The sequence below is a fragment of the Bos taurus genome, chromosome 1 (genome assembly GCF_002263795.3).
Source record: "Bos taurus isolate L1 Dominette 01449 registration number 42190680 breed Hereford chromosome 1, ARS-UCD2.0, whole genome shotgun sequence".
Classification (NCBI taxonomy): Eukaryota; Metazoa; Chordata; class Mammalia; order Artiodactyla; family Bovidae; genus Bos; species Bos taurus.
In genome coordinates, this window is record NC_037328.1 from 14337505 (window position 1) to 14359592 (window position 22088).

The following is a 22088-nucleotide window of genomic DNA, read 5'->3' on the forward strand; positions in this document are numbered from 1 at the left end:
CCATCATAAGAGTCTTCTCAAATGAATTCAGGTTCAAAATCTATACTAGGTGGTAAGGAAATTTTCCCAATATGGTGATGTACAGGGCAGCCTGGCATTCTGCAGTCCATGGGATTGCAAAAACTTGGACACGACTCAGCGACTGAACTGAACTGAACACAAAAGCTATTCGTAACCCCTAAATCTACATTCTTGTAACCAAACACCTAGGCATAGCCACATTTTTAGGTAACAAAGAAGAAATAAATAAATACCTCATTACTTTACCTTCCTACAACAGAAACAAACAATCACACACACACACACACACACACACACACACTTATATAGGCTTCTCAGTACTTCACTGTAGCTCAAACAATAAAGAATCTGCCTGTGATACAGGAGACCAGGGTTCAGTCTCTGTGTCGGGAAGATCTTCTGGACTAAGGAATGGCAGTCCAATATTCTTGGCCTGTAGAATTCCATGGACAGAGAAGCCTGGCAGGCTACAGTTCTTGGGGTCACAGAGTTGGACATGACTGAGTGATTAGCACACACACACATGGGCTTCTTTGGTGGATTAGATAGTAAAGAATCCACCTGTAGTGCAGGAGACTGAGGTTCAATCCCCGGCTCAGGAAGATTTGGAGAAGCGAATGGCAACCCACTCCAGTATTCTTGCCTAGAGAATCCCATGGACAGAGGAGCCTGGAGGGCTGTAGCCCATGGGGTCGCAAAGAGTTGGACGTGACTGAACAACTGAGCAAATACATATGTATGTATACACACACACACACACACACACACACACACACACACACACATATAAAACCTAGTTCAAATGTCTGGATGTAATATTCAATCCAATTTGGTTAATAAAGCATAAAATTCTTAGTTTTGCCATTAATAATACTTTTAACTTCTCATCCATCATTATAAAAATGTTAATATTCCAGACATTTTGCATGAATATTTATCATTTTATTTTTCATGATTAATACATTTATGATTTTTGCTTAAAGAGTGAAAGCTGTGATCTATATAGCTTTATCTCCAAGTGACTAAAGTATGCTAATATGAATTGCAAAATAGCCAAGTTTTATTGCAGTCACAGCTACATCTGCAGAAGAGGTCAGTGAAAAAGCAGTTAAATGATAAGTAGAGATCATCTAAAATACTGGGGACCATTTCTAACTACCACTCAAACTAGGAAGTAAATTCTATTCTACCCCAAAGCTAAAGAGGCTCAGAAATGGCATCAAGTTCTCACCCAAAATCCTTGCAGAAGAGGAAAAAATAATTCTTCTAAGCAGCTGGAATGTATATAAGTAGAAATTTTCATGAGGGAATGGGTCATCTGTGTCTACGAGGAGGACTGGTACTTGGCAGACATATAAATAACATTTGTTCAGTAAAGGTATGTGGACGTCAACAAATGAAAAAAGGACAAATGCATATCCTGCACTTACAGAAATCAGCACAACAGAAAAAAAACTGAGCAGAAAATGTGAAATATAAAGAAAGCAAATGTGTGTGGGCTTTGCCTCACAGTCCACTAGCACCTACTCGCTGTGCTCTTTCTCCAGTGTAAGACCATGCTTTTCAGGAGCTCCTATATGCTGTTTATTTGTCTTATATATTTCTACTTGCTGCCATCTATTCAAATTTTTTATTTTTCAGGTTTACTTTTCATTTTATAATTTCCTTCAAATGATTATTGATATAATTTATAAATTTCATGGTCTTACATGCAATTGGCATAAAACATCAGAAAAAGAATTTGAAAATACATTTATGTAAGGACTACTGCATTATGAATCTATAATACAATAAGTTCCATAAGTGATTTTTATCTCTTTTAATATATACAGTATCTCAGTCATCTTGTGGATTTATGCATATATTTATTAAAATTATATATGCATATCTAAAAAGATGTCTTACCTTGAGTATTAAAGTTTAATGCCTTTTTAATACAGAAGTACCAATTATTCTATTAATCACTTGGAAGGAAGATGCAACATAACTGATTAAAAGTAATATTATAAATAAGAAGCTTTAAGAGAAAGTAAAACACTGTGGTTTAAACTGTGTCCAAAGCCAAAACTAATACAGCCTGTTATTTATGTTTTAATAATTTCCTTTCATCTATTCAAAGAGACATGCATTATTTTTTATCTTAAAGGCATATTTGGAACTCTGTGAGTCACTGTCTATCCTTATTAAATCTATTTTCACTTAGTGTTTTATCTAACTCTTAGATAAATTGATGGGTATGATTAATAACTGAATAACTGCATTTTGTGGATATATTAGATTTAGTAAGCAGAGGTCAAGATTGTTTAGTAAGCAATAGAAACAAAGAGAAAAACCATCAACAATTCAAGGTGAAGGGAGATGGTGAGGGCTTACAAATTTCCTTGACATTAAATGCTGAAATGCTGTGGTGGATTCATGTTGATATATGGCAAAACCAATACAATATTGTAAAGTTAAAAAATAAAATTAAAAAAATGTAAAAAATAAATGCTGAAATGACAGAGTTAAATTACTGAAAAAAGCACATTTGTATACATACAGTATTGATTCATATCATTTTATTCTTAATAAAATTAGTCAAATTATATATTCGTAATAAACTTAATTTTAGAACACTTGGGGATTTACAAAATTATTGAGAATATAGTAGAGAAACATTCTGTATACCCCACATTGTTTCTCTTATTATGAATATCTTATATTAGCATACTATATTTGTCATAATTAATGAACCAATATTGGTGTACTGTTTTAAATTAAAGACTACATTCAGAATTTTATAATTTTTCCTTAAAGTTCTAATTTTTGTTCCAAGATCTCATCCAGGACACCATACCACGTTTAGTTACCAGGTCTCCTTAAACTACTCTTCGCTCTGACAATTTCTGGGACATTCATTGTATCTTATGACATTGAGAATTTTGACGAATATTGGTCAAATATTTTGCAGAATGCCTCTCAATTGGGATTTGTCTGATTTTTGTCTTGTTATTAGACTGTAGTAATGGTTTTGGAAGGAAGGCCAGGGAAGTAAAGTGTAATTCTTATTATATCATATGAAGTACATACTATAAATATTTTCACCTTTGATGTTTATTTTGATCACCTGGATGAGGTAGTGTTTGTCAAATTTCTGTACTGCCGAGTTAACTCAGTCCTCTTTCCATATAATATTAATACCTTTTACAAGTAAGTCAGGATGTGCAGCCTTCACTTAAGGAATAGGGAGTTATTCTTCACCTCTATAAGGACAGAATATCTACATTCATATTTGGAATTTGCTTGCACAGAAGATATGTCTAATCTATTCCATTTATTTTTTCCTCGATTTATTTGTAATGGTATGGGCTTCTGTTAAATTATCTTGAATCTCCGGTCTGACTATTCCAGCATCTCTGCTACCCCTGATGCTGATGCTTGCTCTCTCTCTCCAAATTGTGTTTTGTTTTGTGGGATGCCTTTTAATTTTTTTTTTTTCTTGATGGCTCGACATGGTGTACTAGATAAAAGAAACTGTTATAAGAAGGCCTTCAGTTCAGGTCAGTCGCTCAGTCATGTCTGACTCTTTTCAACCCCATGGACTGCAGCACGCCAGGTTTACCTGTCCACCAACTCCTGTAGCTTACTCAAACTCATGTCCATTGAATAGGTGATGTCATCCAACCATATCCTCTGCCATCTCCTTCTCCTTCTGCCTTCAATCTTTCCCAGCTTTTCCAATGAGTCAGTTCTTTGCATCAGGTGGCCAAAGTATGGAGTTTCAGCTTTAACATCAGTCCTTCCAATGAATATTCAGGATTGATTTCCTTCAGAATTGAATGGTCTGATCTCCTTGCAGTCCAAGGAACTCTCAAGAGTCTTCTCCAACACCACAGTTCAAAAGCATCAATTCTTCGGCTCTCAGCTTTCTTTATAGTCCAACACTCACATCTGTCCATGACTACTGGAAAAACGATAGCTTTGACTAGATGAACTATTTTTGGCAAAGTAACGTCTCTGCTTTTTAAATATACTGTCTAGGTTGGTCATAGCTTTTCTTCCAAGGAGCAAGCGTCTTTTAAGTTCATGGGTGCAGTCACCATCTGCAGTGATTTTGGAGTCCAAAAAAATAGTCTCTGACCTGATAATGATGTGTATGATGGGAAAGTTTGTATCATTCCAGGCTAGGTTTCTCAGATTTCTCTCTCCCCATTTAGGTGGGACAAGATTAGCTGAGTGGAGTTGGGTATTGTCCTTTTCATAAATCAGTTAGGCTCTGATGACATCTGAAGGAGTTTGGCTCTGGTTGACTAGTTTCTGTTGAGGGCAAGCCTCATTAGGAAGAATAAGGTACACTGGGGTATTTCAGAATTGTCCCTTTTCTGCTCTCTTTGCAGAAGCAGGAGGGAACTTTTATCTGATATTTATTGTGGGAATGGGTCTAACTCCTGGAGAAAAGTATCTAAATAATGTGGGGCCCCCAATGCCTAGGTCAAGTTGGAGTTTGTAGCTGTCAGTCTTGTCCACACTGAATCTCTAGCATTTCATCAATTTCAGTCTAGTTTTCCTCACAGTTTCCCTGTCCTGGTCACTGCCTCAGTAAACCATGACTCCCTATATTTACCTCTCTCTCCAATCCTGAGGGTAAAAGAGGTTTGTCCTGTGTCCTTTCTTGCTTGCTTGCTAGGTCGCTTCAGTCTTGTCTGACTCTGTGCGACCCCAGAGACGGCAGCCCACCAGGCTTCCCCATCCCTGGGATTCTCCAGGCAAGAACACTGGAGTGGATTGCCATTTCCTTCTCCAATGCATGAAAGTGAAAAGTGAAAGTGAAGACGCTCAGTCGTATCCGACTCTTAGTGACCCCATGGACTGCAGCCTACCAGGCTCCTCTGCCATGGGATTTTCCAGGTAAGAGTATTGGAGTGGGTTGCAATTGCCTTCTCTGGTGTCCTTTTTTACTGATCCAATAAAATTTTTAGTTTTGGTTTTTCCTTCTATTCAATTTTTTACCTGTTAGGATACAGTGATGACTTCCAGACTCCTTACATGTGGAGCTACAAATGGGAGATCCTCAAATTATTTTATGTTAAGTATTGGGCCATTGGGATTTCTTTTAGTTGGTTCCTGGGACCTTTTGAGGTACCCTATTACTGTGAGGTTTTTTTTTTTTTTGTTGTTGTTGTTGTTGTTGTTACTTTCTGGCACTACAAGAACTTTTTTGTTATTTTCTGGCACTACAAGACACTTCCTAGATCAACTTGTGTAGGTTCTGCCCCAAACCTCCTGGATTCAGCAGTTGTATCAAGGATCTCTGTGTGTTTTTTTTTTTTTTTTCTTTTGAGATAATGGTTTAGAAACCAAGATCCAGGTGTTAGCTTTGCTTATGGCTACAGAGTGCTATGTATGCTGTAAACATTTCTGTAAATGTTTCTATACAAAACCATCTGTGTCTATAGTAAACTAGGGCATCCCTGCTGGCTCAGATGGTAAAGAATCTGCTTGCAACACAGGAGATCTGGGTTTGATCCCTGGGTTGGGAAGATTCCCTGGAGGAGGGTATGGCAACCCACACTAGTATTCTTGCCTGAAAAATTCCCATGGACAGAGGAGCCTGGGGGGGCTACAGTTCATGGGGTCGCAAAGAGTCAGACACAACTGACCAACTAAGCATGTAGCAAACTAAAATGAATTCATACTGATGTCACTGGTAACTTAGATTCCATTAACACATAGATAATTTTAATATCCTTCTCCTGTTTTCTGTAAACTCTCACTCCAACAGTGAGAACTCTGACTTAGGGCACTCACCATCAATTTACTAATTTGTTCAATTCCAGTCTATATGTATAGTAGATTCAGAATAGTAGATTCCCATACCTTATGGGAAACAAATTAAGTGCTTAAATGCAATTTGATTCCTTCCCCTCTTTATGCCTTTTTGAATCCATACATTTCCAAAGTTGGTTGAATTATTACTTTATTTCCCTACCACTCAGTTGCAGGTTTTTGTTTTTTTTTTTTTTTTTCCATGTATTTGTAATATATTGAAATTATCTTGTCACATTCTTTATTTAATCTTGAAATATCCAAACCCTAAATGAATTTGTCAAAATTTGTATCCATTAAGGTTGCTCTTTGGACTATGAAGTTCTTTTGTTTTGTAAAAAGCTTACCATTTTGGGTTTTCTATAATGCTATACCAAATGTATATTTTTTGCATTAAAAATTCTATGCTTCAATTATTCACTTCATTCCCTCTGAATCTGAAGAAAGTACTGGTCTCTTTACTCTTTCCATAGTTTGTTTTGTTCCAGAAGCACATGTAATTGAAATCATACAACTGTGCAGCTTTTTCATACTGGCAGTTCTCCCTTAGCAATATGCATTTACATTTTATCTATGTCTTTTCATGGTCTGATAGCATTTTCTTTTTTTCACTGAATAATAATCCACTATATAGATGGACTACAATTTGTTATCTAGTCACCTGCTAGTGTTTATCATGGTTACTTACAGATTTTGGTAATTACGAATAATTTACTATAAACATCTCTGCTCAGTTTTTTGTTGGATATGAGTATTCAAATCGAGTAAATACCTCTGAGCCTTTAATGCTGGATTATTTGGTAAAACTATATTTAGTTTTATAAGAAACTGCTTAAATGTGTTTCAGAGTGGCTATACCATTTGCCTTACCTCTAGTAATAAGTGAAACTTTCTGTGTCCTGTGTCATTGTCACAATTTAGTACTGATAGCCTTTGGATTTAGTCATTCTGATAGGTGTGAAATGGTATCTCAATGTGGCTTTAATTTGAATATTTTTTTTTTTTTAAGAATCAATGCTTTTATTTGTTTTTCTTGATTATAAATCTGTTTTCTTTTTTTTTTGTTTCTTTTTTTTTTCTTTTCCTCTAATTTTATTTTATTTTTAAACTTTACATAATTGTATTAGTTTTGCCAAATATCAAAATGAATCCGCCACAGGTATACATGTGTTCCCCATCCCGAACCCTCCTCCCTCCTCCCTCCCCATACCATCCCTCTGGGCCGTCCCAGTGCACCAGCCCCAAGCATCCAGCATCATGCATCGAACCTGGACTGGCAACTCGTTTCCTACATGATATTTTACATTTGAATATTTTTATAACAGTTATTGGTAAGCATCTTTTCATATGCCTCTTTGTGACCTGTATATTTTCTGATGATTTCTGTTTTGATATCTGTTCAATTTTAATTCATTTGTTTGGATTTTTAATGTTGTTTTTGGATACAAGATCTTTTTTTTTAATTTATTTCAGATATGTTTCCCTGGCTCAGACAGTAAAGAATAGGAGATGTGAGTTCGACCCCTGGGTTGGGAAGATCACCTGGAAGAGGAAATGCCAACCCAGTCCAATAGTCTTACCTGGAGAATTCCATGGACACAGAGAAGCCTGAAGGGCTAGAGTCCATAGAGTCACAAAGAGTTGGACACCACTGAGTGACTGACACTTTCACTTTTTCTTTTCATACATTTGCAGATATTTTCTTTTAGTCTGCTGTCTCTTTCTTTGTTTTTTTCATTCTCTTAATGTCTTTTACAGAGAAGTTTCAAATTTTAATAAAGTCAACCAATGGCTTTTTTTTTTTTTTTTTTGATGGATCATACCATTTGTGTTATATTTAAAATGTATCACCAAACTAAAGGTCATATATATTCATCTTAAATTTATTCAAGAAATGTTATAATTTTACATCTAAGTCTAAGAGCTGTTTAGAGTTATTTTTTTATGAAAACTATAAGCTCTGTGTCTAGATTTTTTTTTCTTTTTATGCAGATTCATGAAATATTCGTATTTCAGAACCACTGATTGAAAATACTATCTTTTTTTTTTACTTATTTCTTTTGAAAGATCAGTTGACTTGAGGAGAAGGATGTGACAGAGGAGGAAATGGTTGGATGGCATCACTAACTCAATGGATGTGAATTTGAGCAAACTTTAGGAAATGGTGAAGGACAGGGAGGCCTGGAATGCTGCATTCTATGGGGTTGCAAAGAGTTGGACATGACTGAATGACTGAACTGAATTGAACTGACCTGACCAACCAGTCCATTCTAAAGGAGATCAGCCCTGGGTGTTCTTTGGAAGGAATGATGTTAAAGCTGAAACTCCAGTACTTTGGCCACCTCATGCGAAGAGTTGACTCATTGGAACAGACTCTGATGCTGGGAGGGATTGGGGGCAGGAGGAGAAGGGGACAGCAGAGGATGAGATGGCTGGATGGCATCACTGACTCGATGAACGTGAGTCTGAGTGAACTCCGGGAGTTGGTGGTGGACAGGGAGGCCTGGCGTGCTTCGATTCATGGGGTGGCAAAGAGTCGGACATGACTGAGGGACTGATTTGATCTGATCTGAATTCTAATGTTGTCTCAGAATTTGGCTTCCCAGGTGTCACAGTGGTGAATAATCTGCCTGCTAAGCAGCAGAAGCAGGAGAAGAGAGTTTGATCCCTGCATGAGCAAGATCCTGTGGAGTTGGACATGGCAAGTTCAGTTCAGATAAGTTGCTCATCTGTGTCCCACTCTCTGCAAGACTATGAACTGCAGCATGCCAGGCTTTCCTGTTGATCACCAACTCCCAGAGCTTACTCAAACTCATGTCCATTGAGTCAGTGATGCCATTCAATCATCTAATCCTCTGTTGTCCCTTTCTCCTCCCACCTTCAATCTTTCCCATCATCTGGGTCTTTTCAAATGAGTCAGTTCTTCGTATCAGGTGGCCAAAGCATTGGAGTTTCAGCTTCAGCATCAGTCCTTTCAATGACTATTCAGGACTGATTTCCCTTAGGATTGACTGCTTGGATCTCCTTGCAGTCCAAGAGACTCTCAAGACTCTTCTTCAACACCAGAGTTCAAAGGCAACAATTCTTTAGTGCTCAGCTTTATTTATGGTCCAAATTTCATATACATACATAATTACTGAAAAAAAAAAACATAGCCTTGACTAGATGAACCTTTGTTGGCAAAGTAATGTCTCTGCTTTTTAATATGCTGTTTTGGTTTGTCATATGTTTTCTTCCACAGAGCAAGCGTCTTTTAATTTCATGGTAGCAGTCACCATCTGGGGCAATTTTGGAGCCCCCCAAAATAAAGTCTGTCACTGTTTGCATTGTTTCCCCATCTGTTTGCCATGAAGTGATGGGACCAGAGGCCATGATCTTAGTTTTTTGAATGTTGAGCATTAAGCCAACTTTTCCACCGTCTTAATTCATTTATATCATGAGGCACCTAAGTTCTTCTTCACTTTCTGCCATAAGGGTGGTTTCATTTGCATATCTGAGGCTATTATTGATATTTCCCCAGGCAATCTTGATTCCAGCTTGTGCTTCATCCAGCAGAGCATTTCGCATGATGTACTCTGCATATAAGTTAAATAAGCAGAGTGACAATATTCAGCCTTGACATTCTCCTTTCCCGATATTGAACCAGTCTATTGTTCCATGTCTGGATCTAACTGTTGCTTCTTAGTCTCCATACAGGTTTCTCAGGAGACAGGTCAGGTGTTCTGATGTTTCCATCTCTTGATTAATTTTCCACAGTTTATTGTGATCCACAAAGTCAAAGGCTTTGGTGTAGTCAGTGAAGCAGAAGTAGATGTTTTTTCTGGAATTCTCTTGCTTTTTTGATGATCCAAAAGATGTTGGCAATTTGATCTCTGGTTCTTCTGCTTTTTCTAAATCTAGCTTGAACATCTGGATGTTCATTCATGTACTGTTGAAGCTTAGCTTGGAGGATTTTTAGCATTGCTTTGTGTGGCATGAATGCAATTGTGTGGTTGCTTGAACATTCTTTGGCATCACCTTTCTTTGGGATTGGAATGAAAATTTTTCCAAAACTTTTCCAGTTCTGTGGCCATTGCTGAGTTTTCCAAATTTTCTGGCATATTGAGTTTAGCATTTTCACAGCATCATCTTTTAGGATTTGAAATAGCTCGACTGGAATTCCATCACCTCCACTAGCTTTCTTCATAGTGATGCTTCTTAAGTGATGCTTCTTCTTAACACTTCTTAAGTGTTAAGCTTAACTTAACACTCCAGATGTCTGGCTCTAGGAGAGTGACCGCACCATCATGGTTATCTGGGTCATGAAGATCTTTTTTGTATAGTTCCTCTGTGTATTCTTGCCACCTCTTCCTAATATCATCTGCTTCTGTTAGGTCCATACCATTTCTGTCCTTTATTGTGCCCATATTTGCATGAAATGTTCCTTTGGTATCTCTAATTTTCTTGAAGAAATCTCTAGTCTTTCCCATTCTATTGTCTTCCTCTATTTCTTTGCATCAAATACTGAGGAGAACTTTCTTATCTCTCCTTGCTATTCTTTGGAACTCTGCATTCAGATAGGTATATCTTTTCTTCCCTCCATTGTCTTTCACTTACTTCTCCTCTTTTCTCAGCTATTTGCAAGGCCTCCTCAGACAACCAGTTTGCCTTTTTGAATTTTTTTTTCCCTTTGGGAATGGTTTTGATCATCACCTCCTGTACAATGTTACAAATCTTCATCCAAAGTTTTTTAGGGATTCTGTGTATTCATATCTAATTCCTTGAATCTATTTGTCACTGCCACTTAAATATTGAAATATTTCAATGTAAATATTAATGACATTTATTATTATTTAAGAAGGAAATGACAGCCCACTCCAGTATTCTTGCCTGGAGGACCCCATGAACAGTGGAGTCTGACCAGCTATGGTTCATGGGATTGCACAGAGTCAGACATGACTGAAGCAACTTTGCACATTATTATTTAGCAGTCTAAAAGTTAAGTGGATATAAAAAATAAATATTGATGCACTGTTATAATATATAAATATGTTACCTGCTCAGTTGTTTCCAACTCTTTACAATCTCATGGAGTTTAGCCCACCAGGCACCTCTGTCCTGGAATTCTCCAGGCAAAAATACTGGAGTGGATAGCCATCCATTCTCCAGGATCAATCCCAGGTCTCCAGCACTGCAGGCAGATTCTTTACCATCTGAGCCACCAGGGAAACCCAGGGAATATGTAAATATAGATGCCACAAAATGTGAAACAGAGGAATTAAGAGCATATGCTTTCAAGTTCTTACTCTCAATTGGTGCCTTATATAAGATTACTCAAAGGTAGATTTTTGCCACATCCCATGGAATGTGAGACCTTAACTCCCAGACCAGGAATTTAACTCACACCTTGTGAATTAGAAGGTGGTGTCTTAACCACTGGATATTGACAGAGTCCCTTGGAGGTAGATTCTGATTAATAATATACATATCTCTCAAATATCTTTGCAGTGTATTTTAAAATGTACCCATTTCTTCAAACTCTTTCAGTGAAGCGCTGGCATGCTGTGACTACTACAACCTCCATGGAAGTGAATATTGTCATACTTAAGTTGTAGTATGACTAATACATACGATGGAGATTATTCTGAAAACCTCAAAGTCAAGCATTACAAAAATAATGCAATATGCATACCTTAAAAATCATGTTTAAATGGTAACAAAAATTCTCATTTCAAAAGAGGTAAATTCAACAATATGCTTTATAAAATAACATGAATTTTTAAAAAAGCAATAATTAAAGAACAGAATACAGCTAAAATTATACTGCTAAAATAAGTTTATTTAAAAATTATTTCTGGATTTTATTTTTGTGTATGGTGTTAGAAAGTGCTCTAGTTTCATTCTTTTACATGTGGTTGATCAGTTTTCCCATCACCACTTGTTAAAGAGATTGTCTTTAATCCATTGTATATTCTTGCCTCCTTTGTCAAAGATAAGGTGTCCATATGTGCGTGGATTTATCTCTGGGCTTTCTATTTTGTTCCATTAATCTATATTTCTGTCTTTGTGCCAGTACTATACTGTCTTAATGACTGTAGCTTTGTAGTAGAGCCTGAAGTCAGGCAGGTTGATTCCTCCAGTTCCATTCTTCTTTCTCAAGATTGTTTTGGCTATTCGAGGTTTTTTGTATTTCCATACAAATTATGAAATTATTTGTTCTAGCTCTGTGAAGAATACCATTGGTAGCTTGATAGGGATTGCATTGAATCTGTAAATTGCTTTGGGTAGTATACTCATTTTCACTATATTGATTCTTCCAATCCATGAACATGGTATATTTATCCATGGATTAAAGATCTAAACATAAGACCAGAAACTATAAAACTCCTAGAGGAGAACATAGGCAAAACACTCTCTGACATACATCACAGCAGGATCCTCTATGACCCATCTCCCAGAATATTGAAAATAAAAGCAAAAATAAACAAACGGGACCTAATTAAACTTAAAAGCTTCTGCACAACAAAGGAAACTATTAGCAACGTGAAAAGGCGGCCTTCGGAATGGGAGAAAATAATAGCAAATGAAGCAACTGACAAACAACTAATCTCAGAAATATACAAGCAACTCCTACAGCTCAATTCCAGAAATATAAATGACCCAATCAAAAAATGGGCCAAATGACTAAATAGACATTTCTTCAAAGAAGACATACAGATGGCTAACAAACACATGAAAAGATGCTCAACATCACTCATTATCAGAGAAATGCAAATCAAAACCACTATGAGGTACCATTTCACACCAGTCAGAATGGCTGCGATCCAAAAGTCTACAAGCAATAAATGCCAGAGAGGGTGTGGAGAAAAGGGAACCCTTTTACACTGTTGGTGAGAATGCAAACTAGCACAGCCACTATGGAGAACAGTGTGGAGATTCCTTAAAAAACCTGGAAGTAGAACTGCCTTATGATCCAGCAATCCCACTGCTGGGCATACACACTGAGGAAACCAGAAAGGAAAGAGACACGTGTACCCCAATGTTCATCGCAGCACTGTTTATAATAGCCAGGACATGGAAGCAACCTAGATGCCCATCAGCAGATGAATGGATAAGAAAGCTGTGGTACATATACACAATGGAGTGTTACTCAGCCATTAAACTGAGAAGACAATGGCACCCCACTCCAGTACTCTTGCCTGGAAAATCCCATGGACGGAGGAGCCTGGTAGGCTATAGTCCATGGGGTCATAGACATAGTCCATGGGGTCACTGAGAGTCGGACACGACTGAGCAACTTCACTTTCACTTTTCAGTTTCATGCATTGGAGAAGGAAATGGCAACCCACTCCAGTGTTCTTGCCTGGAGAATCCCAGGGACAGGGGAGCCTGTTGGGCTGCGGTGTATGGGGTCACACAGAGTCGGACACGACTGCCGGGACTTAGCAGCAGCAGCAGCAGCAGCAGCCATTAAAAAGAATACATTTGAATCTGTTATAATAAAGTGGATGAAACTGGAGTCTATTATACAGAGTGAAGTAAGCCAGAAAGAAAAACACCAATACAGTATATTAACGCATATCTATGGAATTTAGAAAGATGGTAACAATAACCCTGTATACGAGACACTGATGTATAGAACAGTCTTATGGACTCTGTGGGAGAGGGAGAGGGTGGGAAGATTTGGGAGAATGGCAATGAAACATGTAAAATATCATGTAGGAAACGAGTTGCCAGTCCAGGTTCAATGCACGATGCTGGATGCTTGGGGCTGGTGCACTGGGACGGCCCAGAGGGATGGTATGGGGAGGGAGGAGGGAGGAGGGTTCGGGATGGGGAACACATGTATACCTGTGGCGGATTCATTTTGATATTTGGCAAAACTAATACAATTATGTAAAGTTTAAAAATAAAATAAAATTAGAAAAAAAAAATAAAAAATAAATAAATAAATAAAACGAGACAGCAAAAGAGACACTGATGTATAGAACAGTCTTTTGGACTCTGTGGGAGAAGGAGAGGGTTGAATAATTTGGGAGAATGGCATTGAAATATGTATAATATCATATATGAAACTAGTCGTCAGTCCAGGTTCGATGCACAATACTGGATGCTTGGGGCTGGTGCACTGGGACGACCCAGAGGGATGGTATGGGGAGGGAGGAGGGAGGAGGGTTCAGGATGGGGAACACATGTAAACCTGTGGTGGATTCATTTCGATATATGGCAAAACCAATACAATATTGTAAAGTTATAAAATTAAATTAAAAAAAATTATTTATGGAAATAAATTTGTCAATACAAATCAAGACTTACAAATGTTTTTCTGAATAATCATGAAAAAAATTCTACATACAGGAATTTATATAAAAGGAAATATAAAATGACAAACTAAATTTACATAAAATAATGTTTCAGGTTTTGTTAATGTAGTAATATTTTTGAAACTAATGAACCTTTGTACAGAACTTCTATAACACACTGTGTTAGAGTAAAATATTAAGTAGACAAAACATTATTTTTATGTAGATTGGAAAACAACAGACTTCCATCACTTCAAATGAGGATGTTTAAGAAAAAAGCTTTCAAACTGAAGTATTGACATTGTGTATATGTGACTGCTGTATAGTCAGAAGTCCGCTTTAAAAATAATTAAAATATGTAAAAAATCATATTAGATAAAACTGTAGCAAAAGCAGGTTATTGTGACACTTTTCACAAATACAATTAAGTGATGATTTATGAAAACAAAACCACACTAGTCCTAAGGTTATTAGAAAAATATCCACAATATCCTATGTTATACTAAAATTTGAGTCTGTGCTCCAGATGGGTTTTTAAAATAACCTGAGTTATTTCAGATATTTTTTCATGGTAAATTTGTTTGCACTATCATGTATGGATTCCCAATTAGAAATTTAATAGTATACAGCTGTTGGATTATATTAATATTTCAATTTCTCTTATCTCAAAAGAAAAAAAATGTCTTTGAATTTACTTTTAAGTGCAGTTTAAGTTAGTTGGCAATGTATCTTCACCAGAAACTCTAAATTGGAGAATTATTAAATGAAAAAATGGCACTTTGTAAATAACTGGTGATTCTTAGTGTAACATAATATAGAAGCAGTGAAAAAGATACTCTAATCTAGACCCCATTTTACATTGGTAAGTTAATCTCAGTGGGCAAAATATGGAGCTAAGCCTTGTAAAAGATGAACTGATACAATGGAGTTAGGAAATATTATAGATGTTTTCATGCAATTTGATGCTAGTATAGCTTTGTTGTATGAATGGAGTTTCTGGTATTTATTTTAATGGAGACTGTTTAATCAAAATTGTTATTCTGAATGGAAACAGTTTTGTTTTCTGAATCTGAGTAACATTATATTTCTATTCATTGCATTGATTTGATCAAAGTTTGAGGTGGCAATAAATTTTATCTTAATTGTAAGGGGGGTGTAAGATTCTTAAAGAGTTAAAAAGTAAAAAAAAAAAAAATGAATAAAAAAAAACAAAAAACCTTTGAATATTTTATTAAAATTTATATAAAATATTTTATTTTCCCTTAACACTTCAGGAAAGTGTTAAGTGCTGTTGCTGCTGCTAAGTCGCTTCAGTCGTGTCCAAGTCTGTGCGACCCCATAGACGGCAGCCCACCAGGCTCCTCTGTCCCTGGGATTCTCCAGGCAAGAACACTGGAGTAGGTTGCCATTTCCTTCTCCAGTGCATGAAAGTGAAAAGTGAAAGTGAAATCTTTCAGTCATGTCCAACTCTTCCTGACCCCATGGACTGTGTAGCCCTCCAGGATCCTCCATCCATGGGATTTTCCAGGCAAGAGTACTGGAGTGGTTTGCCATGTCCTTCTCCATGTTTAAAAGTATGCTAAATCATATCAGGAAGTTTCTTTTGAAACTATTCCCTGTCAAAGATGAATACTTTTCTAAAAATAAATAAATAATACAGTTTAACTTAACATACAATTTTTATGTCAATTTTTAAAAAAATATATTTACAGAATGTCAAAATACTTTCAAAAGTAGCTAAAGCTATATGAGATTTAATGACCGTAATTTCCTGCCTGCACTTTCAACAGTTTCACTCTTTGAAACTTTTGAGTATATTCACAGTTTTGTTCTCAGTAAAATGAGTTGATTTCAATGTCCAGAGGAACCAATTAAAGGTGGAATATTAATATTAACAGGACTGGTTCACAAATGATGAAATTATTTATCCTCTATTTTTTTCACATTGGAAGATAGATTGCTTTCCCTCTAGAGCTAAAAGCTTTTTAAATCCGTTGACTTATCAAAGTAGTTTGTAAATGAGGAAAGAATAACTCTACATGTAATCATCCTAGTTGGAAGTGGAAGAAAATGAACACTCTGTAAAGTCATACTTAAACTATCCATGTCTGAGAATCATGCAGAGAAACATTGCCAATGGAAATTCAGTGAAAAAGAGCTGTGCACAGGGGCTAAGCTCCACTTTAGAAAACAGCATTTCCTGATCATGCATTTAGGACCACATTTTATAGAGTAAATTATACAAATGAGATTATTCCATCTAAGGTTTCTGTATAAGTTCCCTATTTGAAATGTCTGATATTCACTGGTTTTCATACAGCAATAAGAAGTAGAATGTTGTATATTTACATGGTTTTAAATAAAATTTCAATTTTTTATACCTTGATACCCTAATTATAAAGTAAGTCTGATAAGATATATAAAAGTGAGGTAGGACTTAGTAGGAAGATATGTAAGAAATGCTGAAATATGTTTGTAAAACTGTTATGCTGGATATCAAAAAAAAAAAATCAATAGATTCCTAAATGTCCTCTTGGACTCTTGTCTTCAATACAGTCATTATTTAATTAATAGCAATGACTGCTTCTCTGGTTCTATTTTTAGATTATCACGGAAAACCACATATCACTATATTATTCCATTGTAACATGATTTACTTGCTAAATTGTGCCCGAATCTTGCGACCCCATGGATATGGGGATCTTTCTGACCAAGGGATTGAACCCATGTCTCCTGCACTGCAGACAGATTCTTTATCAACTGAGCTTCCAGGGAATTCCCAGGTTCAATCCCTGGGTTGGGAAGATCCCCTGCAGTAGGAAATGACAACACAGTCCAATATCCTTTGCCTGGAAAATTACATGGGAAGCTATAGTCTGACAAAGCTATGTGGCAAAGAGTCTGACACAACTGAGCACACATACAGAGTAAAATTAAGGAAATTGAAAAGCATTTTAAAGCAACTTTAAAATAATATTAAGCTAATGTGGGATGCCTTAAGAAAATTTCTGCCTGATAGCATGGAAATCATATAATTGATTTTATAATCAATCACATTGAATGCCAAATAAACAATTCAGCTTCAGTATTATGCTACACGTTGTATTTTCTTTATATATTAATCTTCTTTTTAGGTGTATCTCTTAACAAGATTTAAATAGAAGAATGTTCAAAGGGGGAAAAAAAAAGAAAGAAAAAGCTTATAAGAAAAAACAAAAAAAGAGATCAAGAAATATGTCTTAAGTTACCATTTATTTTCATCATCTACTACATGTAGTAAGAAAAGTAAAAACATAATTTTGTTTTGAGAGATTTTCTTATGAAGATATTAACTTTAAAACAAAGGTGATGTTATGTGAATTTTTAGCATGTACTGAATGTGTGTACAGAAATGTGTGTACAGAAAACTACAAGGGATTGAAGAGTGTAAATGAGAGTATGCTTTGAAACAAACTAATATTTTATGAAGATAAAATTTAATTATTAAATAAGGATATCTTAAAATCTATGGCATAATTAGTTTTAAAAAGTGATATAAATGATAACCCAACAATGGAGATAATAAAAATCTTTAAAAATACTCAGTGTAAAGAAGATTGACATAGAGGGAAAGTAAAGAAAGATGAAATGGAATAAATAGGAAACAGCCAAAAGATAGATTTAATAAAACTGTAATAATACAATTGACTGGTTTTATTTCCTTGCAGTCCAGGGATTTTCAAGAGTCTTCTCCAGCACCATCAATTCTTTGGCACTCAGCCTTCTTTATGGTCCAATTGTCATACCCATACATGATTACTGAGAAAAACATAGCTTTGACTACACAGACATTTGGTAGCAAAACGATGTCTTTACATTTTAATACACTGTCTAGATTTGTCATAACATTCCTTCCAAGAAGCACACATCTTTTAATTCAATGGATGCAGTCACAGTGTGCGATAATTCTGAAGCCCTGGAAAATAAATTTGTTTCTGCTTCTACTTTTTCCCCTTCTATTTGTCATGAAGTGATAGGACTGGATGCCAAGATCTTAGTTTTATTTTTTTTTTTGATTGAGTTTCAAGCCAGCTTTTTCACTCTCCTCTTTCACTCTCATCAATACGCTCTTTAGCTCTTCCTCAATTTCTGCCATTAGAGTGGTTCTTGATATTTCTTTCTGAGGTTCTTGATATTTCTCCCAGTGATCTTGATTCTATCTTGTGATTTATTCATCCTAGCATTCTATACGAGGTACTCGGCATATAAGTAAAATAAGCAGGGTGATAATATATAGCTTTGTCATACTCCTTTCCCAATTTTGAACCAGTCATAGTGTTTCTTCTTGACCCACATATCAGTTTCCCAGGAGACAGGGAAGTTGATCTGGTACTCCATCTCTTTAAAAAAAGAAAAAAAAAAACTCAGTTCATGGATAAATAAATGTCAATGGACAATTTTAAAATAAAAATCCATTTTACCTATTAAAACAAACAAAAAAAAACTTCCCACACTTTGTTGTGATCCACACAGTCACAGGCTTTGACATACTCAGGGAAGCAGAAGTGGATTTTTTTTGGAATTCCTTTGCTTTCTCTATGATCCAAAAAGTGTTGGCAATAAACATTATAACCCTATCTATCAAAGATAGAGATGGTACAATTGAAATCAAATTGCCAACACCCGCTGGGTCATCAAAAAAGCAAGAAATTTCCAGAAAAACATCTATTTCTGCTTTATTGACTATGCCGAAGCCTTTGACTGCGTGGATCACAATAAATTGTGGAAAATTCTGAAAGAGATGGGAGTAATAGACCACCTGACCTGCCTCTTGAGAAACCTATATGAAGGTAAGGAAGCAACAGTTAGAACTGGACATGGAACAACAGACTGGTTCCAAATAGAAAAGGGAGTATGCAAAGCTGTATATTGTCACCCTGCTTATTTAACTTCTATTCAGAGTACATCATGAGAAACGCTGGGCTGGAGCACAAGCTGGAATCAAGATTGCTGGGAGAAATATCAATAACCTCAGATATGCAGATGACACCACTCTTATGGCAGAAAGTCAAGAAGAACTAAATAGCCGCTTGATGAAAGTGAAAGAGGAGAGTGAGAATGTTGGCTTAAAGCTCAACATTCAGAAAATTAAGATCATGGCATCCGGTCTCATCACTTCATGGCAAATATATGGGGAAACAGAGGAAACAGTAGCTGGTTTTTTATTTTTGGGGGGGCTCCAAATCCACTGCAGATGGTGATTGCAGCCATGAAATTAAAAGACACTCCTTGGAAGGAAAGTTATGACCAACCTAGAAAGTGAAGTCGCTCAGTCGTGTCCAACTCTTTCCTACCCTGTGGAGTATAGCCCACCAGGCTTCTCTGTCTATGGGATTTTCCAGGCAAGAATATTGGAGTGGGTTGGCATTTCCTTCTCCGGGGATCTTCCCAACCCAGGGATCCAACCCAGGTCTCCCACATTGCAGGCAGATGGTTTAACCTCTGAGCCACCAACTTAGACAGCATATTAAAAAACAGAGACAATACTTTGTCAACAAAGGTCCATCTAGTCAAGGCTATGGTTTTTCCAGTAGTCATGTATGGATGTGAGAGTTGAACTATACAGAAAGCTGAGTGCCAAAGAATTGATGCTTTTGAACTGTGGTGTTGGAGAAAACTCTTGAGAGTCCCTTGGACTGCAAGGGGATCAAACCAGTCCATCCTAAAGGAGATCAGTCCTGGGTGTTCATTGGAAGGACTGACGTTGAAGCTGAAATTCCAATACTTTGGCCACCTGGTGCGAAGAGCTGACTCATTGGAAAAAACCCTGATGCTGGGAAAGATTGAAGGTAGGAAGAGAAGGGGACGACAGAGGATGAGATGGTTGGATGGCATCACCAACTCAGTGGACATGGGTTTGGGTGGACTCTGGGAGTTGGTGGTGGACAGGGAGGCCTGGTGTGCTGCAGTTCATGGGATTGCAAAGAGGCGGACATGAGTGAGTGACTGAACTGAACTGAACTGATGATACAATTAAATATAAGGCTAAAGATATGTTTAAACATCACGGTTATAAAAGATGTGCAAAATTAAATACTAATCAAAGTATATGTTGATATTATTAAAAAGTTGATTTCAGAATATGGACTCTAACCAAGAAAAATCCAGATCAAAATGTCATTTTCCAGAACAAATAAGAATTTAGAGTGCATATGCACCTGATTACAGAGTTGGGAAAATATAAAAACTGAAAGAAGAATAATCAAATTAATACTTGTAGTTGGAAACTTCAATGTTCATTCCTTAGTAGTTGACAAAGAAAATAGATTGAATATCAGAAAACAAATAATAGACCTCAACCAAAGACCAAAAAACATGACAAAGTTGAAAGGTTTGGAACATTATAATAACACCTTGAGAATGCATACCATTTTCTAATTCCATTAAATGCTTAGAAGGTACACTCTATTGCATACCATAAAACACACTTTCATAAATTTAAAAGAATTAAACATATACAAAGTATGTTCTCACATTATTACTGAATTACACCAGAAATAACAAGATAAATTTTAAATACTTTTGATTTGAATAAAGACAAAACTATACTATCAAAATTTATGGGTTACAGCCAGTCCTGTACTAAGAGGGAATTTTGTTGTATTAAAATTTCATATTAAAAACAAAGACCTCAAATACATGATATAATATAGCCTTATTAAACTAGAAAAAGGAGAGCAAAATAAATCCAAGTGAACCAGAAAATATTATTATGCTTAACGTAAAAATCAATGAAAGTAAATAAAAATCCATAATAGAAGAAAACTGTTTAGTTATTCAGAAAAATAAATAAAATTATTAGATTTCTAATCATATAGATAAGCAAAAGGAAAAAGAATATGCACATAGTCAATGTCATTAATAAAAATGGTAGCATCAATACAGGCTATACCTATTTTTAAAAGCTAAAAGAATACTATAAATAATAATTTTTTAAATTACCAAGTTGACTAAAGGACAAATTCCTTAAAAAGACATGAAGCAACAAATGTCTGAAAAATACGAAAATGCCGCTATATCTTTCATAAATATTTGAAGTTTTAGTCAAATATATTTATACATACACATCCACACATGCATACCCCTTAATCTGAGATGGCTTCGATGGTGAATTTTACCCCTTAATATGAACATAATACCAAACACTGTATAAAATCTTCCAGAAAATTGAAGGTGTGATATTCAGCAAATCATTCTAAAGGCCAGCATTCCCCTCATTTAGAAAAAAAAAAAAAAAGAAATAAAAAAGGACAGCTACATATCAATATCTCTCATATAAATAGACATAGAAATTCTTACAAGAAATAGTTGAAAGTTCAATTAAAGTGAATAGTCAATACAGCCAAGTGTATTTTCTCCTGTAAAGGCTAATTTGACATTCAAAAAATTAAATACTGTTTGACACACATTAAATTTATAATTAAGTAATGTAATTCACCATATGGACAGACTAACCAAGAATAACTACATAAAATTCAGGAAAAAAATTTTGTGCAAATTCAACATCCATTCATGATTAGATTTTTCAATAAACTAGGAATGAAAGAATGTATCATTAATCTTATTAAATCAAAGAAAATTCTAAGCTAATTTCATATTAAATAATGAAAGCACTTTCTCAGTAAGATGAGGAGCAAGTGAGTAATGAATAGCTGATTAATATCATACTCAAGGTTTTGTCAAATGCATAAAGTCAAAGTCATAAAGATTCAAAAGTAAGGTCTAAAAATATTTGTTTATTAATATCCTAATTGTATACAAATTCTTTAAAGTCACAAAAGTTACTAAAACTAAAAAATGAATCTAGTAATTTACTAGCATAGACAGGCAGGCCAGGCATGCTGTGATTCATGGGGTCGCAAAGAGTCAGACACGACTGAGCAATTGAACTGAACTGAACTGAACTGAAGATCAATACAAAATAAGATATGATATCAATAT